Source organism: Lonchura striata, unplaced genomic scaffold, assembly GCF_046129695.1.
Source record: "Lonchura striata isolate bLonStr1 unplaced genomic scaffold, bLonStr1.mat Scaffold_194, whole genome shotgun sequence".
NCBI classification, from domain to species: Eukaryota; Metazoa; Chordata; class Aves; order Passeriformes; family Estrildidae; genus Lonchura; species Lonchura striata.
The window spans coordinates 71-20,683 of NW_027461125.1; the positions used below are offsets into that span (position 1 = coordinate 71).

Genomic DNA, 20,613 nt, shown 5'->3' on the forward strand with positions numbered 1-20,613 from the left:
CGGTTTAAATACCCGCGGCCCCGCCCCGCGCAGGCGCGCTGGGGCCCCGCGCAACTGTGCGCGCACCTGTGCTGGCCCCGCCCCCGGCCCCGCCCCCCGCCCGTAAATGGCGGCGGCTCCGCGCCCGCCCCGTGTTCTGTGTGGATGCTCGGACGGACTGCGGCGGGACCGGCGCTCGGAGCTCCGTGCGGGGATCGGATCGGGGCAGCTCCCGGCCTGCGCGGCGTCCGAGGCGCTCAGCTGAGATCGGGATCGGGATTTGGGTCCTGGGCCCGCCGGTGTCTGCTGGGGGAGCCGGGCAGAGCCGCTCCTTCCTCGGCGGGCAGGGAGGGGGTGCCGGGGCCGGCGGATCGAGGCGGGATCGCGGCTGGGATCCGGACCGGCAGCGCCGCGGCCGGGAGGAGCCGCTCCGGGACGGGCGCCGCCGCTCCAGCTGCGGCCGGCCCGGGGCTCGGGTCCCGCCGGGGCTCGGGTCCCGTTCTCGCTGTGGCCGCGGGGAGCTGGGGCTGCGTCGGGGCCGGGACCCCATCGGCACCGCCGCTCCCGCAGCGCCGCCTCCGGCCCCGCGGGCGGACACGGAGCCGCCCCGCAGCCCCCGCGGGATGCCGAGCCCCCCCGCCCCGGTAGCCCCGTGGCCACCGCGCTCCCCTGCGAGCAGCAGCGCCCGCCTCCCCCGCCCCGTGTCCGCATCCCCGGGGGAGCCCCGCCGGACGAGCGGGGCTGCGGCGCCGCGGCCGGGAGCGGCCGCTCCGCCGGGGCCGCTGCTCCCGCTCCGGCTGTGCCCGGTGCGGGGCTGGAGGCGCCGGAGCCCCCGAAGGGCAGAGAGCACCTCCTGTCCTTGGCTCTGCGGGGCGGGAGCTGCCGTGCCCTGCCCGTGGCTCGCAGCGTGCCGAACGCACGTCCCGGCACGGGCACCGGCGCACGGGACAGCGCTGGCACGGACACGGCTGAAGGGCTGCCCGCGGCTCCTCGGCCAGGGGCTGCTCCCCACAGGCACGCAGGGATGCTTCAGCCCGGACAGCCGACAGCGACAGCCGACAGGGACCCCAGGGAACGGCTGGCATTACCTGGGAATGGAGGCACGGGCCGTTTGCAGAGGGGCTCTGACGGCAATCCCTGTTGCCGACCTCCCCGAGCTCCCACACAGCTGCCAGGTATGTTCCAGCCACCCCAAATCTCCTCCCTCTTTTCCAGCCTGAGGCCATCATTCACCAGCAGCATTTCAGCCAAGGCAATCTTCCTTCACGGGTACTAAATGCCAAGCAAGAGCCTCGGAGATGCCTTGAAATCAGAGGTTCGAGTGCGATGATGTTCGGAGATTTCCAGGGAGCCAGCTGGAGATGCAGAAGGGATGGAAAACTCTCACAGGTGGGTCCCACTGGAGGTGTGCTGCAGGCAGGGATGTGCATCCCTTTCCTGAGGAAAACGGACATGCCGAGGCTCTGAAAGGAGCTGAGCTTCTGCAGGAGAGATGTTCTGCCTCAGCACAGGCCGGGAGCACATCCAGCCACCGCCTTGTCCTGCTTTAAAACATTAACTGGAGCCTGAGCTCCGGGTGGGGAGGGAGCTGAGAGCCGGAGGGGCAGGAGCAGGGATGGGAGATGAGGCTGCTGGAATGTCACCTGGAGCAGCTGAACATGTTCTGTCCCTGCAGGAGCCAAAGCAGATCCCTCCTGGCCAGGCTGGATGGGAGATGAGGCTGCTGGAATGTCATTGGAGCAGCCAGGAGCCAAAGCAGATCCCTCCTGGCCGGGCTGGATGGGAGATGAGGCTGCTGGAATGTCACCTGGAGCAGCCAGGAGCCAAAGCAGATCCCTCCTGGCCGGGCTGGATGGGAGATGAGGCTGCTGGAGTGTCATTGGAGCAGCCAGGAGCCAAAGCAGATCCCTCCTGGCCGGGCTGGATGGGAGATGAGGCTGCTGGAATGTCACCTGGAGCAGCCAGGAGCCAAAGCAGATCCCTCCTGGCCGGGCTGGATGGGAGATGAGGCTGCTGGAATGTCACCTGGAGCAGCCAGGAGCCAAAGCAGATCCCTCCTGGCCGGGCTGGATGGGAGATGAGGCTGCTGGAATGTCACCTGGAGCAGCCAGGAGCCAAAGCAGATCCCTCCTGGCCGGGCTGGAGGGCAGCTGCTGGATCTGCTGTGGGGGAAAACTCCCTGCCCCTGCCAGGAGCGCTGGCTCTGCTCTTCCTCCAGCTCCTGAGCAGTGTCAGGGCCACCGTGAGGGAGTTCAAACCCAAAAAATCCCCACAGCCCACGGAGTGAATGATCCCAGCAGAGAAACGCAGCATTGAAATAAAAATCTTACAGCTCTGTCAAAAAGGCTGTGACATCGCTGCAACGGGATTGCCAGGAACCTTCTGGTTTGCTGTCGGAATGCTCTTGGTTCTCTTTTGTGTATTTTTAGTCCCTCAGTGGACAGCTTGTAGAATTTATTCTGGGACTTAGAGGTTGAGCAGGGTTGGCTCAGGATTGACCTTCACCTCTGGTGCCGCTTTGCGCAAACACAACGTGGCCGGGCTGGGTGAACTCGTGACCTCAGCTTTCCCCTCCAAAATGTCCCTCGCTTATTTCCCTGGGGTGAGCTGGGATTTTGGCCCAGACTGTCACTCCTCACCTCCCCGTGCCCGCGCGGTGTCCGTTGTGTTCCCCACGGTGCCCTGGGGACACCGGCGGGTCCCTTTGCCTTTCTCCTGCCCCTTTCCAGCCCGAGGCTCCTCTGCCCTCGTCCCACACACAGCACAGGGGCACCGAAGGGGAAAGGCTCCAGAAAACATTTCTGCGATTCCTCAGCAATTCTTTCAATTCCCCGGGGAGAGGAGCGTGAACTCACAGCCACCGAGGCCTGACGGGTTCCTGCAGCGAGAGCTCGGCGCGTGTCCGCAGAGGTGAGTGCGGCACCCGAAAGGAAAAAGCGCGGGAGACAAACGTGATTTCTTTTGCTTCAAAGTTATTGCAAGTTCTTAAAGCCCGACCAACTTTTGCTCTTGCTTTTGGTCGGGTGGAGCAGGAGCAGTGGGCAGAGGTGGTGCCATTGATGCGGACGTGCCCGATGCTTTCTGGGGCAGAAAAGGGAGATTAAGCTCGCCTTACGTCAAGCAGCTATTTAAAAAGATTTATAGCTCTTTAAACGTAGCGCCCTTTAATTACCATAATGTTTCTTCCACGATTTTAACTAATTCTCGGTGTATTTTATAAAACTTAAAATAACACCTCCTCCCCATAAAACAGACTCATCAAGCATTAGACAAAAATTCCTTGTGCCAGTCTCAGGCTTCCACATCTAACAGGAGACCCTCCCCGTAAGCAAACAAAAAAATCAAAATAACGTACCAAAACTAGTCCTTGCTAACATTAAAAATACAGCTCGACCGTATCCAAAAAACCCCCGATTTTATTTCTTCCAAATGCCAAATACTCTTCAAATTCTAAATCAAAAACTCTTAAAAAACAAAAACCATTTGTCCAAGCCCACAAAAAATATAAAACAATCCAATCAATATCCTACATTTAACAAAACCCACTACACAAATTAGTACCATTTGAAATGTAACATAAATAAAAATCTATGACTAAGAAACATATCTCCCAATAAATAAAACCACTCTGTAAAGATATAAGTAATAATCTCAACTCAACAAGCTAAAATTTCTCCAAAACCAAAAGACTTAAAAAACCTTCAATACTTATAAATAACAACATTCAATATGTTAAGTGTTAGTAAAATCAAACAAACTTAAATGTCAATGCATTTAAATAAATACATTAAGTTTCTTTTTATCTATTAAAATTAAGTTTATTATTCCTTACTATCAAAATTCATTCAGTCTAAATTTAAATGTTATGTAATATAACTTACCCTAAATTTTATTAAAAATCACTTCTCTAAACTATACAGTATATGGTTAATTTTATTTAAAAAAAATGAAACTACTCAAATTACAACAACTAAAAGAAAACACTAACAAACACCTATTCAGAAGTTAAAAAAATATAGTGTATTATGTCATCAATTTCATCAAAAATTCTGTTCTTCATTACAATCTCTACTCTTTTTATCTTTCATAAGTAACACCAAAAAATAGCAATTACTATTCATATCATGCTATTTAAGAATTTTACTCTATTTCCTTAATATATATTTTTAAAGTTATCCTAACTTCTTCAAACACTTACTACTAATATACTAATTATATAATAATTTTTATAATAAGCAATATTTATTAAATATTATTATAATATTTACAACCAACTTTCATGTACTTTGTTATCTCTTTATATAATGATCTAAAAAACACATAAAATTTCTAATTCCTACTTTTTTTATTCTCTACTTATACAGCTCTTAAAACAAGTTAACCCTCTAACTAATCTCTACACTAACTCTATAATTTAACCTAATGTTATCTCACAGTTTTAAATATTTTTCAAGACTAAAAAAAAATATATTTTATTAAAAACCTCCTCCAGACTGTTAATCTTATCACTTTCCTCAGTTATTATTACAAAATCACTTCAATGTAAAACCCGACTACAACATTAATTTCTATTTCTAAGTTTCACACTAAGTAATCGCTCTCTCATACATTTTCTCCACCTTCACACTCTCAATATCCAAATCCAAACTCACAATCCTGTCCATAACCACTTTCAAATCTTTAAACAAAAGTTTACTATACTCAAATCTATTCTAAAAACACTTCTAAAAAATCCAATTATTAAATAATGTAATTCATCTTTAATCCTAACATTTTTACTCTTAACTACTATTTTTAGAAACATTATATAAGAATACATTAAGTAACATTCACCAATTAAAATTTAAACTAGAACCTAACCCTAACTCTACCTAAATAAAATAATTAACAAGAAACCCAAATATTTTCTACGTCAAAAATAAAATTCAAATAATTTTAACTTAACAATTTAACTTTATCGATATAACAAATAAACTTATTTTTATTTTAAACTTAAAAAATCATTATCCACACATAATTATTTAACTTGCTACTAATTTAACATTTATCAACTGTTAAAAACTCTAAAATAACGTACCATCTTTTAATACTTACTAATGATATAATTTCACCTATGTTACTAATTATAGATGTTATCTAAGTAATTCCTAATTATTGTCAATTTCTTCTTTACTACGTACATTATTTTATTCTTATATTTCTTCATGCTTATAACTGAAAAATTATAACAACTTATACCATTATCTTGCAAGTCTCTATACAATTTTATAAAACAAAACTTAACAAGACTTATTTCTCATGTCAAAACATAAAGTTTACTTATATCTCAACAAGTACAAAAACCCAAGTCAATTTCAATAAGGACCATAAAACCAGATCACACAAAAAACACACTCGCCACTCCACAAATAAAACACCAATGTAAATACAAAGATACACTACACTATGTAAATACAAATGGTAGATTACGCGAGAATTGCAACATACGCCTGACGTCTTGTACTGCACCCACCAAAATATAGAAACTTTAGGTTTTTTTATAAATATAAAAATCAATATTATAAACATCTTATTTAATAACTTACAAAGTATAAAATTCTATCAAATATTATACTTCTACTCTCTTTACTTTATTTACTTTTAATTATATCACTTTACCAATTAACCAACCTAAAACAAACATTTCAGTAACTTTAACTAAAGTTTCAAGTTTAAATACTTTGTATTTATCTAGCGCTTCTCAAAAAAAATCCATTCTTTACCTACTTACTTAATATACCAATAAAAAACATTACAAGTAATCCATATAATTAAAAAGCCCTTACATTATTAGCTCTTAATATAAAAATAGTTACCAATTTAAAACAAAAAAGTCATTTATCCATCAATAGTAATCAAAATATAAAAGTAATTTTAAGCCTTGAAACTTAAAAATGGTAGGATCACATTTTATACCACCTATTACTTCAACAACACTAAAATAATTAAATCAATTGAAATATTATCTAAATAAACGATCTAATTCTACATCCCTTACACTAAATACCTTTCTAACAAATATAAAATATTAAATACGCAGTTTTACAAAAAATCAACAATAAATTTTCTTTTATTAACACACAAACATAAATATAAAAATTGAATAAAAGTTATAAATGCATCTAATCACATAAAATCTACTTATAAAAGTGTACAACTTTAAGAAATATCAAAAATAAGAATAACTAATATAACAATAAATAAAATTTAACACCATAATTTTAAAATCTTATAACAAAATTATACATTTAAATTATATTATTATAATAATAATAACGATAACACCTTCTTTATGTTAATATATGCAACAAATGCTTAACAAAATCCATTAATAATTTTATTTTTTTTTAATACAGAGGGAGAGGGGAGACGTGGGAACGGGAAAACCAGAAACTCCCACGGACACTGAAAGATTTGATCTGCAGCCTCGGGAGAAGCTGGGATTGATGTGCAAGTACAAGACGCGGGCATTAAGCAGGAAAAGAATGAAATAAAAGGCAATCCCTTCTGTTTCTGTGGCTGTCAGTGAGAGCCTGCCCCGGCTGAGCGAGAGAGAAACCGCGTGGGCACGATGGGGAAGGGCTCGCAGGGCAGGGCTGGGGCTGTGTGGGCTGAACGGAGAGTTTGCACCTTCTGACAGGAGGCGCTGAGCAAAAGTCCCCTCGGTGCAGCGGAGCCGAGCGAAGGCGCTGGGCTGGAAAAGCCAAATAAAGGCCGGGGTCAGAAATTCCGGCTGCCTCGGAACAAAGAGCCGTGAGCGCTCCTGAGCCCCGGCAGCTGCTCGCTCTGTGAACCCCCACGCGCCGGGGCTGGGTTTGCCTGAGCCCCGAGTGCCCCCGGCCCAAGAGCAGCCCCGGCCCTTCCCTGCTGAGCGCGCAGCAATCGCAAAGGAAAAAAGGAAACTCTGGCCGGCAGGGCTCTCTCTGCGTGGGTTAGGGCAGGGCCCTGCGGGGAGCAGGGCGCTCCAGCACGGACAGCCCGGATCCAGAGCAGCTCCAGGGCTGAGCAGCGGGCTGGGGACAGCTGGGGACAGCCGTGAGCAGAGCCCGTCAGCCTCCCTCCGGGGCTGGGACTGCCTCGAGCACACAGCTCCTGCCAGGTGTGGCACCTTCAGACTCCTCGCCACAAACGAGTTCTGATCTCGCTCTCGGGGTGACCTGCACCTCCTCCCCAGAAACCGCAGGAATTAGAATTTCGGGCCGCTTTTACAAACTTTACGTCAGCTTTGCAAATGCAAATCCCAGCGGGTCCCTGCTTCCCAGAGCGCCGGTCCTCAGCCATCTCCACTTCCCTGGAAAACTGCTCCAGCTCCAGGCTGTACCAAGGTGAGCACAAGTCTGGAGAGGTCAGAACCCTCACCTGGACCGCTGCACTCGGAGCGAGATCCAGCTACAAATGGAATTCCAGAAACGGCCTCCAAAATGTTCCATAATCACACCTTTAAAATGGCTCCACAGGGCAACGGCTCCCGTGCCAGAGCGGCACCTGCACGAGTCCTTGTGCCAGCCCTGGCGCCCTGAAAAACACAAGAAACCAACATCACACAGGCCTTGTTTGCAGAATTCCTGATCCAAGCCCTCACCTGTCCTGCCCAGCACCGAGGGAAATCTGACACGGTATTCATAGGTAACCTTTGCTGAGAGCGGCCATCACCCCGGTCCTCCAGCCTGGGCAAGGTTTTGCAGCGAATGGACCCAACTTCTAACCCTGGACCTAAATTTCTGTCAGCTTTTGTTAGAAAGATACTGGAGAGTAAATCCTACAACAGATTTAAAACGTTGCGCAAGGAATAACCGGCCCAGACAAAACCAAACCACCCCCATCTCTGCTCCACCCCATTTCTCCCAATTTTGGGAGAAATACTGATAGAGTTTGTAAAGACTCCCCTTCCCTGCTGCACCGTCCTTCACTGCACGTCCCTGTTGAGAGAGAAATGGAACTGGAAACAAGTTTTAAAGGATGAGTTTGTAAATAAGACTAGATACTTTAGAGAAATAGAACTATGAAAGATGCACTCTAATAAGATTCATGAGGGGTAATTTCAGATGATTGGTTTTAAGGCATAGTGTAGCAAAAGCTAATAGGCCAAGAAACGCTTATAATGTATTGTAATTAGGAAATAGTTGGCTTCTGATTGCGGTGGCATGAATTATAACATCTGTATTGTCTCACCCTTCACGTGAGACTGAAAATGAAATAAAAGTTTTTAAAAACACTTCTCAGTTGCCTTATTTCTGGGTCAGAAAAGGGCATAATCTGATAAACTGGTGCGTTGTGTGAGGAAGATTTATCTCTCTCAATGTCCTATTCCATGGCATTTCTAAGTCAGCGTTTCTTATCTCAAATTTTCCATTCAGATACATACTATGTAAACCTCCTGTCAAACTCTGACAATTTTCTGCAAGTCCATTTCCCACAGCAGAACTGCTCCCTGCCCAGCACAGGAGCTGCGAGTGCTGTTGCAGGGCACAATGCCTGAAGGAACACCGGAGCTGTGACATTAAAACCAGCAAAAGCAATTACTAAGTAAAAGAGATCCTCACCTGCTCCAAGAACTGAACCTCTGTGGCTCATCCTCACGGGGTGAACCTGCTCCAGGGAGGACTCTCCACGCAGCCCCCGAGACCTGGGGTCAGACGCTGCCCTACCAGCAGAAGAACAAGGGGTTAGTGAAGCTTTTTGGACACATTCTGGCCTCAGAGTGGTCTGACAAAACATCCGTCAACGTGGATCTTTAATAAAGGCAGCTGGTACCTATGCTTGCAACAGACTTTCGTGTGTTATTTCCTCGGTCTCTGTTCTAATACATTTTGATATTAAAAGTGTTTAAACAAGATTTAACCTGAGCTCTGCACCCTGCCGTGCTCCAAGCCCTGAGGAAGAGCTGGACATCCTCACACTCGCCCAAGCTGAGGCAGCTCTCACGTAGGGACAGAGCTGCTGCAGCATTTAACAACACTTAGAAATCACCCCTGCCTTGAGGGCGTCCAGAGCTGGGAGAAAGCCCTTCCCACCACCCTCTTGGATTTCCCTCCCTGCCCCTGGCTTTGCTTCCAGCTTGGGAAGGTTTGTCCTGGGGCCATTTCAGCAGCACGAAGGGCTTTTCCAACCTCAGGGGTTCCACGGGAGCCCAGTGACTGACCCAGCTGCGCACCCAGGCACACGGATCGATTATCCTGCCGTGAGCCAGAGCACTCCAGGGCATCCTTGGAACAGCTGCGGAGAGCGGGAAAAAGACACAGCTGCAGCACCGATCCCGCTCCCTGCTTTCCCAGAGGGGCAGGAACACCATTTCCTCCCGAGCCTGAGAGCTCCCAGGGAAATCCCTGTTAGGGTGGCACTGAAGGTGCCACATTTCTGGCACCCTTGCCCTAGAACCACGGCCCAGCAGATTTCTGTGGGAGCGGGGATTGTTGCTGCAGCTCAGAAGCTGCACATCCCTAAAGCATTTCCTTAGGGACACGAAGCTCCCCGCGCGCATGTTGTAGTCCAGTTTGTAATTTCAGCGTCTTTCAAGAGAGTTTAAATAGCAATGAGGCGACTCGGTGCCAGCACAGCATTAGCTACGGGACATCGGGAGACTCACCAGACGACATTCTCGGCAGAGCCTCCATTCTCAGCGCTCCAGCTGCAGCGTTCGCATCTCTCACGGACTCCGAGCTCCGTTTCCAGGGCTCCCATCGGGAAACCGGCGGCCGCTCCCAGATGCAAATGCCCAGGGCACCGCCGATCCCAGCCCCTGCTCCCTCTCCCCCCCGGACCCCCCTTCCTCCAGCCTTTACCCCTTTTAGAGCCACGGCCCCGCCCAGGACACAAACGGAGGCTCCCAGGTGCCTCCTGAGACCCAAATCATTCCAGGGGCATCAGGAAATCAAGAGAAATAAACTTTGTAGCCATGATTTCATGTGTTTTGACTCTTCACATGGATAGTCTTAAGCCGTACTTTGTCATCATTTGGTCAGCTCATGAGGTTTTTTAGTTTTTAAAATTGTGTTTTCTCGAGGCAGAGAAACTGCAACTATCTATCTTTGAGTAGAGGAGCACATACAAAATGTCAGGGTGAAAGATTACTCATACCAGTGTGAAAAAAAACGCTAATCGCTTGGTTTTTAAAATTTTAAAAGTTTAATAATAATAAAATGGCTATAAAAATAATAATATCATTAGAGTACTAAAGCTTAGAGTTAGGACAATTACAAGACAATAAAAAAAGTAAAGAATTACGGACGTCCGGATGTTCTCGGACATTAAGCTACGAAAAGCATGACTTGTGAATAAAGGAATCACCCTTAAACTAATATACTTGTTGCATATTTATATATCCTTTATGGTTATGAATGCATTCTATTTTAAACAAGAAACTCTGTTTGTTGTATGTTAATTGTTTCCTTTAATCCCTTGGTGTCTTCGAGTAAGGCCTGAAGAAATTAGCTTCTTCTGATAAGAAGCCATAAATTCCTCTCCTTTGGAAGATTTAGGTGTTCTTTGAAGTAAGTATCTCATTCCTAAAAAAAAAACTTCCCCACCTACATAGTCTCTATTTTAACATTATGTTAGAACCTAAAACTGTATTTAACACACTACTTAAGCAAATGAACACAGCATAACTTTCTAACATTACACTTATAATATTCATTATAGCCTTTGAGAAAAGCCAATCATAAAATATGCATTTTTCACACCAGCAAGGACAAGGAGGTATTGAAGGAGACTGTTGAAGGAGAGGTAAAGTCTTAAATGCTAAAACTGAAGACAGAGCATCACTAAGTCAAATAAAAGATTTGTCTATTTGCTTTTAAACTGATACAAAGCAAGACAAAGTAAATTATTATAACTACTTCAAATCTAGTTGAAAATGTGCTGAGGTGTGCATTAAGACAAAGGTGGAAGTTTACAAGTTACAAATGCTTAAGACACTTCTTGCTAGGGATAGATAGCATTGCATCCATTCCTGAAAGATTTGCATCTCAAAAAGATATGGCATATGAATTCTTAAATTAGACCAACAATGACATGCACCCAAAAAAGAAAAACATTCTCTCTTCTCCCTTTCTTTTCTGCTTTCTTGTCATAGAGTGTGACTAAGGAGAAACGAAAAGAATCCATGAGTGACAGAGCTGATTCCAATCAATCCTCCCCGATGGAGTGATCAAAGGCCAACTGTAGTGGACCAAACAGGGCTTTCCCCTTGGAAGTGTATTCCATCCCGTCGAGATCAGCACAAACACAAGGGATGAAACCGACTTCCCACGGCTGCCATCCAAGCTATGACACTGTAACTCAGTACCACCTGCACATTTTTTTGCTTGAATCCTTAAAGTAATGATTCTCTCCATCTCCATCCCTTAAAATCCAATTCTGTCAGCTTTTCAGTGTTCAAAAATGAACTAGTTAAGATAGCACTGAGGAAAGAAAGAACACAATAAGCATATTTTATTGTGTAAGTAAGTAGATTTGAGATGGAATTACTAAAAGGTAAGCATACATGGACCCCCCCCCCACACACACAGTTGTCTTTTTGCAGTTGCACTTAAGGATTGTACTTCAAATATGGTTACACAGATATCTTCCCCCCCTCCACATTGACTGCCTCTTAATATTAGAACCGAATCTGCCACAAAATTACATGAAATAAAACAGTGAGAAACATACTTGAGAATGACTGTTGTTTACAAAACAGGTAATTTATAGTATACAATTACTGATAAGGTAGAACAAGAGTTCAAAAACTGGACTGCTTTACAAAGCACTTCTTCAAACATCAATTTTGGATTATTGCTGGAAGGTACTAAATGGTCTGTTATAGACTAATTTACAGACATTCATAGAATAGTGAAAAACGCATGCTTTAGAAACCTGGGACATTTCATGCCTTTGTGCTAGCAGAACATGAAGTGATTGGCATTTTTCAATGTAGGTTAGCAGCATTTAGAGTTTTTATTCTGGTGTACTAACTGATTCTACGTATTTTTTCTCTTTTTTTTCAGGTGATTTTTCATCTTCAGGTTTAGTCCATGGAGGGCTGTGAAACTTCTGTAAAGGTAAAAACATGGTGTATAGAATACATATATACATAAACAGAAATAAAAAAGTCTGTTAAAATTCCATGGCAATGGAATTGTCCCTAGAAAAGGGTCCTGATCTCTAAGAAAGCATCATTAACAACCTTCACAGTGCAAAACCATACAAGTCTGATGCTACATACAGCTTCATATCACTGCATATTTTATGTATATATGTATGAAAACAACCACATAGGTATTTAATATTTAATTATTTTGGATAACTCTCCTTACTCCTGCTTCCAGGGCTATACACATCACACTGTCAAATTAAGTAATTTGACTACTAATTCATTTGACTACCAGCTTTCCAAATATTTCATAGTTTGCAAGTTGTTACCAGCCAGAAATCATTTTGAACAGGTCAATTGCAATCAGACACAGACAAAGTCTGAATTAAGTAGTCTTCTCTTTTGAGACAGAACTTGGTGAAGAATGTGTAAGTATACTTTAAGTAACTGAATCTCATGAGACTTTTTAGTAAAACCCCACAAATTACTCTGGAAGAGAATACCTGAAAGCTTGTCTCTGTTTCTGCTGCTTCCAAACGAGATGTTGAATCATTACGATTCCCCAGACATGTCTTGGCAACCTGTCAATAGAAATGTCAGAGATAACTACTTCATATTTTTTCCAAAAATATTCCGTTAAAAAAAAAAAAAAAAAAAAAAACCCAAAAAAAAAACCACCAAAAAAAAACCAAAATACCAAAAAAACCCCAACAACAACAGCAAAAAACCAACCCAATTTGGGTCTTCTTTTAAGCCTACTTAATGAAATGGAACTAAGTTTTCATAGCTAAACTTATCCCAGACTCCCATCATCCCTGTAACAGTCTTCAACAATACAGTCTTGTGACAGCGAGTTTAACAACTTCATACTTACCCAGCTTTTTTTCTTCGTGTTTAAATCTCATCACCAATAGTGAAGTTTACTTCTACAGGTGGTCCTAGGGAACAGAAAATTAATTACAAGTGCCTTTTATGGGTGAGGAAATAGTAACAAACAGTAGAAAATCAGCATTAGTTAGAACTTCTCTATTACTATTCTCTTGGCTATACTCTGGATCTCTTAGGTATAATAATCCCTGAATAGGAATATAAAGTCACTGAATGGAGAAGTCAGGTGACTCTCAAGGCAGAAAATCTTGCTGCATTACTTCCTGTCATTTTATTCAAGAAATAATGTCATATTCTTTGCCAATATGTTTTTTAATATCTGGGAAAGCAGAGTTGCACAGCATAAATAAAATTAATTACAAAGTGGATTTTTGAACTAAGGAGATCTTCAGGTATGAAACCAGAGATTTGCTCAACACTGGAAATTCTACTGTATTTAAATCCAAGTCCCTTCAGGAGTAGGATTAAGGATGCAATAAGAAAAGGAACTGAAAGATTAAATGCAGTCAAATATTCATAATACTTGGTCATTGCTCTAAAATGAGTTCACATTGGAATTTCTCTACTTGTTTTGCTATTAAAAGTGACACATTTAAATGGAGTGAAAACTACAAGGTTTTTTTAAAGTTTTGAGTCAGCAAGACTCTTTCCAGTGTAACAGTGGGAGGGGTTTAGTCATGTTTAAGCTACTGAAGGCAGCCTCTGAGATGATGCAGATGGATTTGATGTGGGGAACTCTTTCTCATATTTTCCCACTCTAGACAGTAGAAATAAAAATTGGATTCATGTAGGGAATAATCAAGGCAGTATTGATTAAAATAAAGTCTATTGATAAAGCACCTACTCCTTTTATGACAAAAAATCAAACATCAAACAAACACGTGGTTTATGTCTTAGATAAAGACTAAAAAGTCAGATGACAGGGTAGCAATTTTTCGTAGTCTTGAAATACTTCAAAACCTTATACGTGTGGTCCTGTCAAAACTTCCATTTAAATTATTTACTCTTAATTTAGATTTAAAAAAAAATATTCCAAGCTGAATTATCCTCAGAAAAAATGAAGATTTAGGTGACTTCTAGGTGTGTGGCTTGAGGACAAAAGATACTCTAGGTCCAACAATCAATAGTATTGCAAAATGTGTAATAAAGAGGATAGAAATAATGCTAATTAAATATGATAATTTACATAGCCAGAATTTTCTCTGACTGTACCTACTAGAACATGAAATCAGGTGACCTATTTCACCAACATCATTTATAGGAGATAGGAAGCAAAAACTATTAATTGCATTAGTAAAGCTAAAGGTCAACTTCTTAAGACATATGCAAAGGAAAAAGAAAAAAACAACCCCGGTCTGCTTTAGAGAAAAGAAAAGTGAACAATAAAACAATGCTGTATGAGTGAGTAGTCTTGCAGTGTCTTCATAGGCCAGACAACAAAGGCTATCTTGATAGGAAAAGAGCAATAAAGATTAAGTCTGTACTATTTCACATTTGTTCACTCAGAGATCTTCTCCTTTTAGTAGCACACCATATGGATCACTGTTGGAGAAAGACAGGGACTTTTTCCTAAGGATGTCTTTATGATGTTAAAGCATAACATATTCATTATTGACTCCTTATCACTGTGAAACATTGTATATCATTACCAAATAAATTACAGCTTGAAAACAACAACAGTTCAATAGCCAGGACTGTAACCAGCTCCTGTGGACGAGGTGCAAACACACACACACACAGAGGGCTGGGTTTAACAGAACATAAACTGAATCCCACACACATATGACCTCAGGCATATATATATATAAATACATACATATACATACACCCCCACCTGTGTGTATTTATGTGTTTTTATATGTCTATATCTACATGCATATATAAACACATAAATATGCAAACACGCATAACACATATATCTTTGTGTCCCTCAGCTAAAGATCAGTGACAGAATATAAACTCAATGAACTAGAATACCTTCCACACCCTTAGGTGACAAAGGAAGCAAAATATTAAACTTCGGCTATTGTTGTTAGTTCCCTCTATGCCAAATAGTGGATTGTTTTGTATGTTTGTCCGTCAGATTTCCTCCCATGAGAGGTACAATCATTACCAATGGACAGAATGAGAGCTCGACATGGCAGAAACTATCAAAAAGCAAAAACTATTTGCTGTGTTGCTTTCCTCAGCTTAGCATGCAGCCCAATTAACAAATTATCTGTGTGTGAAATTATGGCTATAAAATCTGCATATTGATTGGTCACGTACACAAAATTTGGGAAGTTATGGTATTCAATTGTCCTAGTAAACAGCACTGCAAAGCTGGAGAGCTTCACAGCTGGATGTATAAATGACAAAGGTGGATAAACAAAGGGTGCATCTTTATTACTGTGAGAACCCCGGCCTTGCTCTGGGGTCTCATGTGGTGGTGAAATTCCTCCTCCCACCCGTGCTTCCAAAGAAAAACTCCGCAGGCTTTAGCTGTTCGGTCTCAAGGCAGTTTATCGCTAGTTATCTAACAGATTATGTTCTTGGACTGCGGCTCTTTGATCAGCGGCCTGGGTAGAGGCACACACACCCCCTGACATCCTCTCGATCTGCTGCCTTCTTCGTCTCCCTCTCCGCCCAGGGCTGCTGCTATCTTTTATAAGATATATTACGTATAACACGTTTATAATTATTCCCCAATACCTACTACCTACGTTGCCAAGTGTTTTTCTACTCTAAACCAATCTGTGAGTGCCAACATCACCAAGAACATGGAGGTAAGGAAAAAGAAGGAGGAAGAACAGGATCAGCCCACTTTCCTCCATCTTAGAACTTCTGACCCCCATGTACATGCGTTAAAACCCCCCTGTACAATACTAAAAAAATTTCCCCTCTACTTTGTAACTACTTTTACTATACTATCTAACCTTTTGTGATTGCTTGTTCCACCTCCAAAGTTGGCAATTCATTCCATGGCTCAAACTCAAAATCACAGCTGTTTTTCAGCTGTCTGCCAGGGTCTAGAATGCCTCTGACCAAGGCCTGGAACCTCTAAAAATGTCTGAGAGACATTTTGAGTTCCCACATATTAGAAAAATTTTAACACGCCAGTCAGAACTCAGCATGTCCAGTGGCTATTGAATCATGCAACTTTACCTGCGAACAGCTGAACCATGTAAATATAAGTATTTTCTACGGCATCAACTCAGCAAATCAGAACTGGCTTTATGGTCAAAAAAACCATAACAATTTAAGGTCAAATAATCAATTCACAAGTGAACAGGAAATCAAGTTTAAATAAGTGGTATTATAACAGTTTTTGCAGTTAGAAAATCATTCTGCTGCTCCTAAAGAGCATCATCCAGATTTAGTTGACCAGACATTGGAGTTTCAGTGTTCCTGTGCATCACTGCTCCTCTTGGCTTCATAGGGCACAAAAAGCAGATAGGGAGGTTGTTTGTAAAGCACGATGGGGGAGAAAGTACTGGGTTAATTCTGAAGAAAAGAAACCAGATACAGGAGAAAAGAATGGTGCGGTTAGATCAACTGACAAACTAGTTATCTTAGTTGTCAGGTTAGGTTCACAGTTTACTCAAAGACACGTCTTATCAGATTTGCTCATGAATTTGTTACAGATCTGTACTGGGAGCTGCTTTAATCACTGTTTAGAAGAAAGATACAGAACAAGAAGTATGTGAAATGTGCATATACCTTCTCAGAAGACACCTCTGCAGTTTTTCATACGCTTTTCCTGTTTTAGATCAGTGTGCTAAGGGGATGGTTAAACTCAGATGATGTAACTTCTTATGACCTTCCTCTTCCTAGTCCTCATTTACAGAATCAAATTTCCTTTAAGGATTTTATTGGCTTGAAATTTCATTATAAAAATGGTTATTTTTTTCTCTTATTACACCCTTTGGAAAACAATTGGAGAGTGCAATTTGATCAAAGCTCTGAAACAGATTTAAGAAAATAAAGCAAAATGCTGTAGTTGCTTAGAAACGTATACAATTTTGGCTCCAATACAGAATACCCTTTGTCGTTGAATGATTAATGAACATAGAGTGTTTTTTTATTGCAGGAAATTAAGGCAGTAAATAAAAAGCACTACCACTTCTATTTATCAGAGAAGATTCTGTAAGGACAAAGCAAAAAATCTAATAAGAGAACAAAGAATAATTTTATAAGTTCTTTGATGTTGTAGCAATACCAAGCAGGTAGTTAAAAATGAGATGTTATATGCATAAGAATTCTCTGACACGAAAAGGCAATTAAGTAAATTATGGTGTAAAAGCCATAATCCCAAAAGCTTTTGGGAAGACAGAAAAGGGAAGGAATACAGGGGGAAAAGCTCTGCAGAACTCTGGTTCTGCACAGAGACTTTCAGGAGTCAGACATAAGAAAGCATCTCCGGATAAGGCTAAGAAAAAGTAGTACTGACAAGATGCCTCTAATAAAGTACAAATAATAAAAAGAATGGAAACTTTTACAATACCAAAGGTAATTTGGAGGGGGGGTTTTGATGAATTTCAGATGCTGTATCACAGGATATTCTACCTACTTCTGGCTATTGCTGGTCCTATGCCAAATTTCATTACAGATAAATATCAGCAGCGTCTAATTTCCAGATTTGCTACTCTGTATCCCATTTGCCAATAACTTTTCATTTTTTGTATTTCAGTATTTGTTCTAATGTAAATGACACTAATTACTCTGAACAGGCATAAGCCCCATAAATACAAAATTGCAGAAAGATCACAAATTTAAGATAGAGATGCTTAGCCATACAGACTTAAAAATACCAGTTGGAACCAGCAACTAACCATTTTGCTTTATTTTTTGCCTCAGTATCTATAAGGTTGCATGTTCTTCTCTAGTTAGTCTTCACTACCTTAATTCTTTCTAAATAGAAATCACATTTTATTTATCAGAGACACAATAAGAGGACCTTTGTGAAGTTCTGAGAAAGGATTACTGAAATAATAGGTTTCTAAGCAATGCAGTTTCTAGTACATCTTCACAAATATTACTTTGAAATGCTGCATTACAACCTTAACCATCCAGCCTTAATCTTCCTTCATTTGAATGCAAGAAGCTGTAAAAACTTCAGAAAAAATGACACAGTCAAGTAATGAAAAAAACAATTAAAACTCTTCCTAAGTGTTGCATTTTCTCCAAGTGATAGTGTTCACAGGTACAAATGGCAGCTTTGACTTACCAAAGAATTAGGATCCTTTGGGTATAAATTCCTTCCGGTACTTTCAGAACTTAAAGTGGTATTTCTAATGCCACTATATGTAGGCTAATTGTAGAAAGAAGATTTTTATTTCAGTTCTCAAAGCTAATAATTTGAATTCCTTGTGCCTTTCGTCTCTCTAGGTTAATGTGAGATGATGATGATGATGATGAAGAAAAGGTTGCTAACCAATGTCATCACCTGCACTATTTTTATGGCCTGTTAAGATGGACAGGGTGTCTGTCTGCTGATGGACTAAACAGTTAAAAATACAAGCTGTTAGAAGGACAAAAAACAACCACCTAAATAAGTAAACCACCATCTCAATAACTAAAACCTTGATTTTATGGAAAGGTGAATCTTTTAGGTGTCTTTGATTGCAATACTTGATGCAGAAATTAAATACTGGTTTGACTTTTGAAATATATTACCAGTTATTTTCTTTCCCTTTCTCTTTTAATGTATTCACTTCTGTATAAAAGAGCTGTTTAAAATGTTTGATACAAGTATTTAGCCTAAGAGGAAGAAAAAGAGGAGAGAGTGAGGAGGAGAGCGTAAGAGGAAGAAAAAGAGGAGAGAGTGAGGAGGAGAGCGTAAGAGGAAGAGTAAGAGGAGAGAGGGAGGAGGAGAGCGTAAGAGGAAGAAAAAGAGGAGAGAGTGAGAAGAAAGAGGAGAGAGTGAGAAGAAAGAGGAGAGAGTGAGAAGAAAAACTGAGAAGAAAAGGAAGAGGAGAGAGTGAGAAGAAGAAAGACTGAGAAGAAAAGGAAGAGGAGAGAGTGAGAAGAAGAAAGACTGAGAAGAAAAGGAAGAGGAGAGAGTGAGAAGAAGAAAGACTGAGAAGAAAAGGAAGAGGAGAGAGTAAGAAGAAAACAAAGCAAGAAAAAGAAGAGTCAGAGATAAAAAGAAAAACCAAAAAAGTCAGATTAGAAAGAGAAAGGCAGAGAAAGAGGAAAGAAAGGTGGGGTAAAGAGAAAAAGAGTGAAAGACAATCAGAAAAGGAAGCACTTGAAATGAAAGAGAAAAGCAAATAGAGAGACAAGAAAAAGAAGAAATAGAGCTGAAAACCTACAGGAAAACAAATGGAGAGACTGAACACAAGGTAGGGTTCAAGAGAGAAAGAAATAGAGAGTTAGACAAAAAAGTTAAAGTTGGACAGAAAAGGAAAAAGGGTCAGAGACAAAGACAATGATAGCAAGTGTTAGAAAGACAAAGGCTGACAAAGAGAAAAAAAAGAAGAAAACATAGTGAAACCTAGATTGAAAGAGACAAAGAGACATGGGGAAATACATGTAGAGGAATGGAAGAAAATAGACAGGGTGAGAAGGAAATAGGGTTAGAGAAACATAGAGATGTCTTAGAAATGGAAACAAAGGAAAACACAGCCAGAGACAAAGAGTTACACATGGAAGGATAAAGTGAGGAATAGACTAAAGAGGAAAGTAAGAGGCAAAGGGAGAAAAAGGGTGAGAATGATACGACTCAACCACACCAAAGAAAGACAGGAGATGAATGGTGGGCAGGACAGAGGGTAAGAGGCATCATTATTAGGGCTGATTAATCTTTATTCCCTTAATTTAAACTTCAGCAATACACAGGGAAACAATGCATACAAATGCAAGTACAGAGACAAATACAACAAAGAATACATCATACCTAGGCACACAAGTACAAGTCCAATTTACATACAGCAAAATACATCAAAATACAGGAACAACTGCAAAGACAGAACAATATAATGTATTACAAGGAAAATACATATTGACACAATATAACCGTGTCTCCATTTCAGAAAAGTCCACAACACTTTTATTGTTATGACGCACCCGGAACAAAAACGGCGCAAAACGCTCCGCCGACGTGCACGCCCCCTTCGCGTTACGCACAAACTCACATTCACGGCAACTCGCTCCAGAGACTCCCAAAAAATCCTCCTGCCTGATGAAAACCCCCCCTGAAAGGCAAAGGCCATACACACAAGGTTGGAACTGCTCCACACACACACACACACACACACAGCTGCAGACACAAGCACACACAAACTCTCACAGACAGACACAGACAGTCACACTCTCACACATTCTTCTGCTGACACGCTGGCTGCCACCCTTACGTGAAACGCTGCACTGAAGAATATGCTTAAACGCTTCTTCTGACCGCAGGACCTCCATGTCAAATGGTAGATTCCAGGAAATTCTGTAGGGACCCGGGGACCTACGAGACAAGGGGAGGCGGTCAGTGACTGACTATCTGAGAGCTAGGAGCTATACCAACTCTGGGCCCATCAGTGTTGTACCCCAAACCCCGTAGAGAACAGATGAACGGCAAAGCTTTATAACTGCTCTACCTGAGCGTGACTACGTGCCCGGGCAAGGCAGCTCCGATCACAATTGCCACAACAGAGGTGCATACA

At 42.0% G+C, this 20,613-nt stretch overlaps 2 long non-coding RNA genes across 3 annotated transcripts; one reads left to right on the top strand and one right to left on the bottom strand.

Annotated features, from left to right (window-relative positions):
• The first annotated feature begins 2,388 nt into the window (after positions 1–2,388).
• Positions 2,389–6,528, top strand: LOC144248613 (uncharacterized). Its single transcript, XR_013341911.1, has 2 exons — positions 2,389–2,889; positions 6,375–6,528. It is a non-coding gene; the product is annotated as an uncharacterized LOC144248613 (long non-coding RNA).
• A 3,592-nt stretch (positions 6,529–10,120) lies between these two features.
• On the bottom strand, positions 10,121–20,613 carry LOC144248612 (uncharacterized). Of its 2 annotated transcripts, XR_013341910.1 has the most exons (5): positions 20,314–20,613; positions 12,966–13,029; positions 12,595–12,672; positions 11,875–12,051; positions 10,121–11,420 (listed from the first exon to the last, which is right to left on the bottom strand). It is a non-coding gene; the product is annotated as an uncharacterized LOC144248612 (long non-coding RNA). The 2 variants fall into 2 exon arrangements; XR_013341909.1 differs by having other exon boundaries at positions 10,121–12,051; positions 20,314–20,611.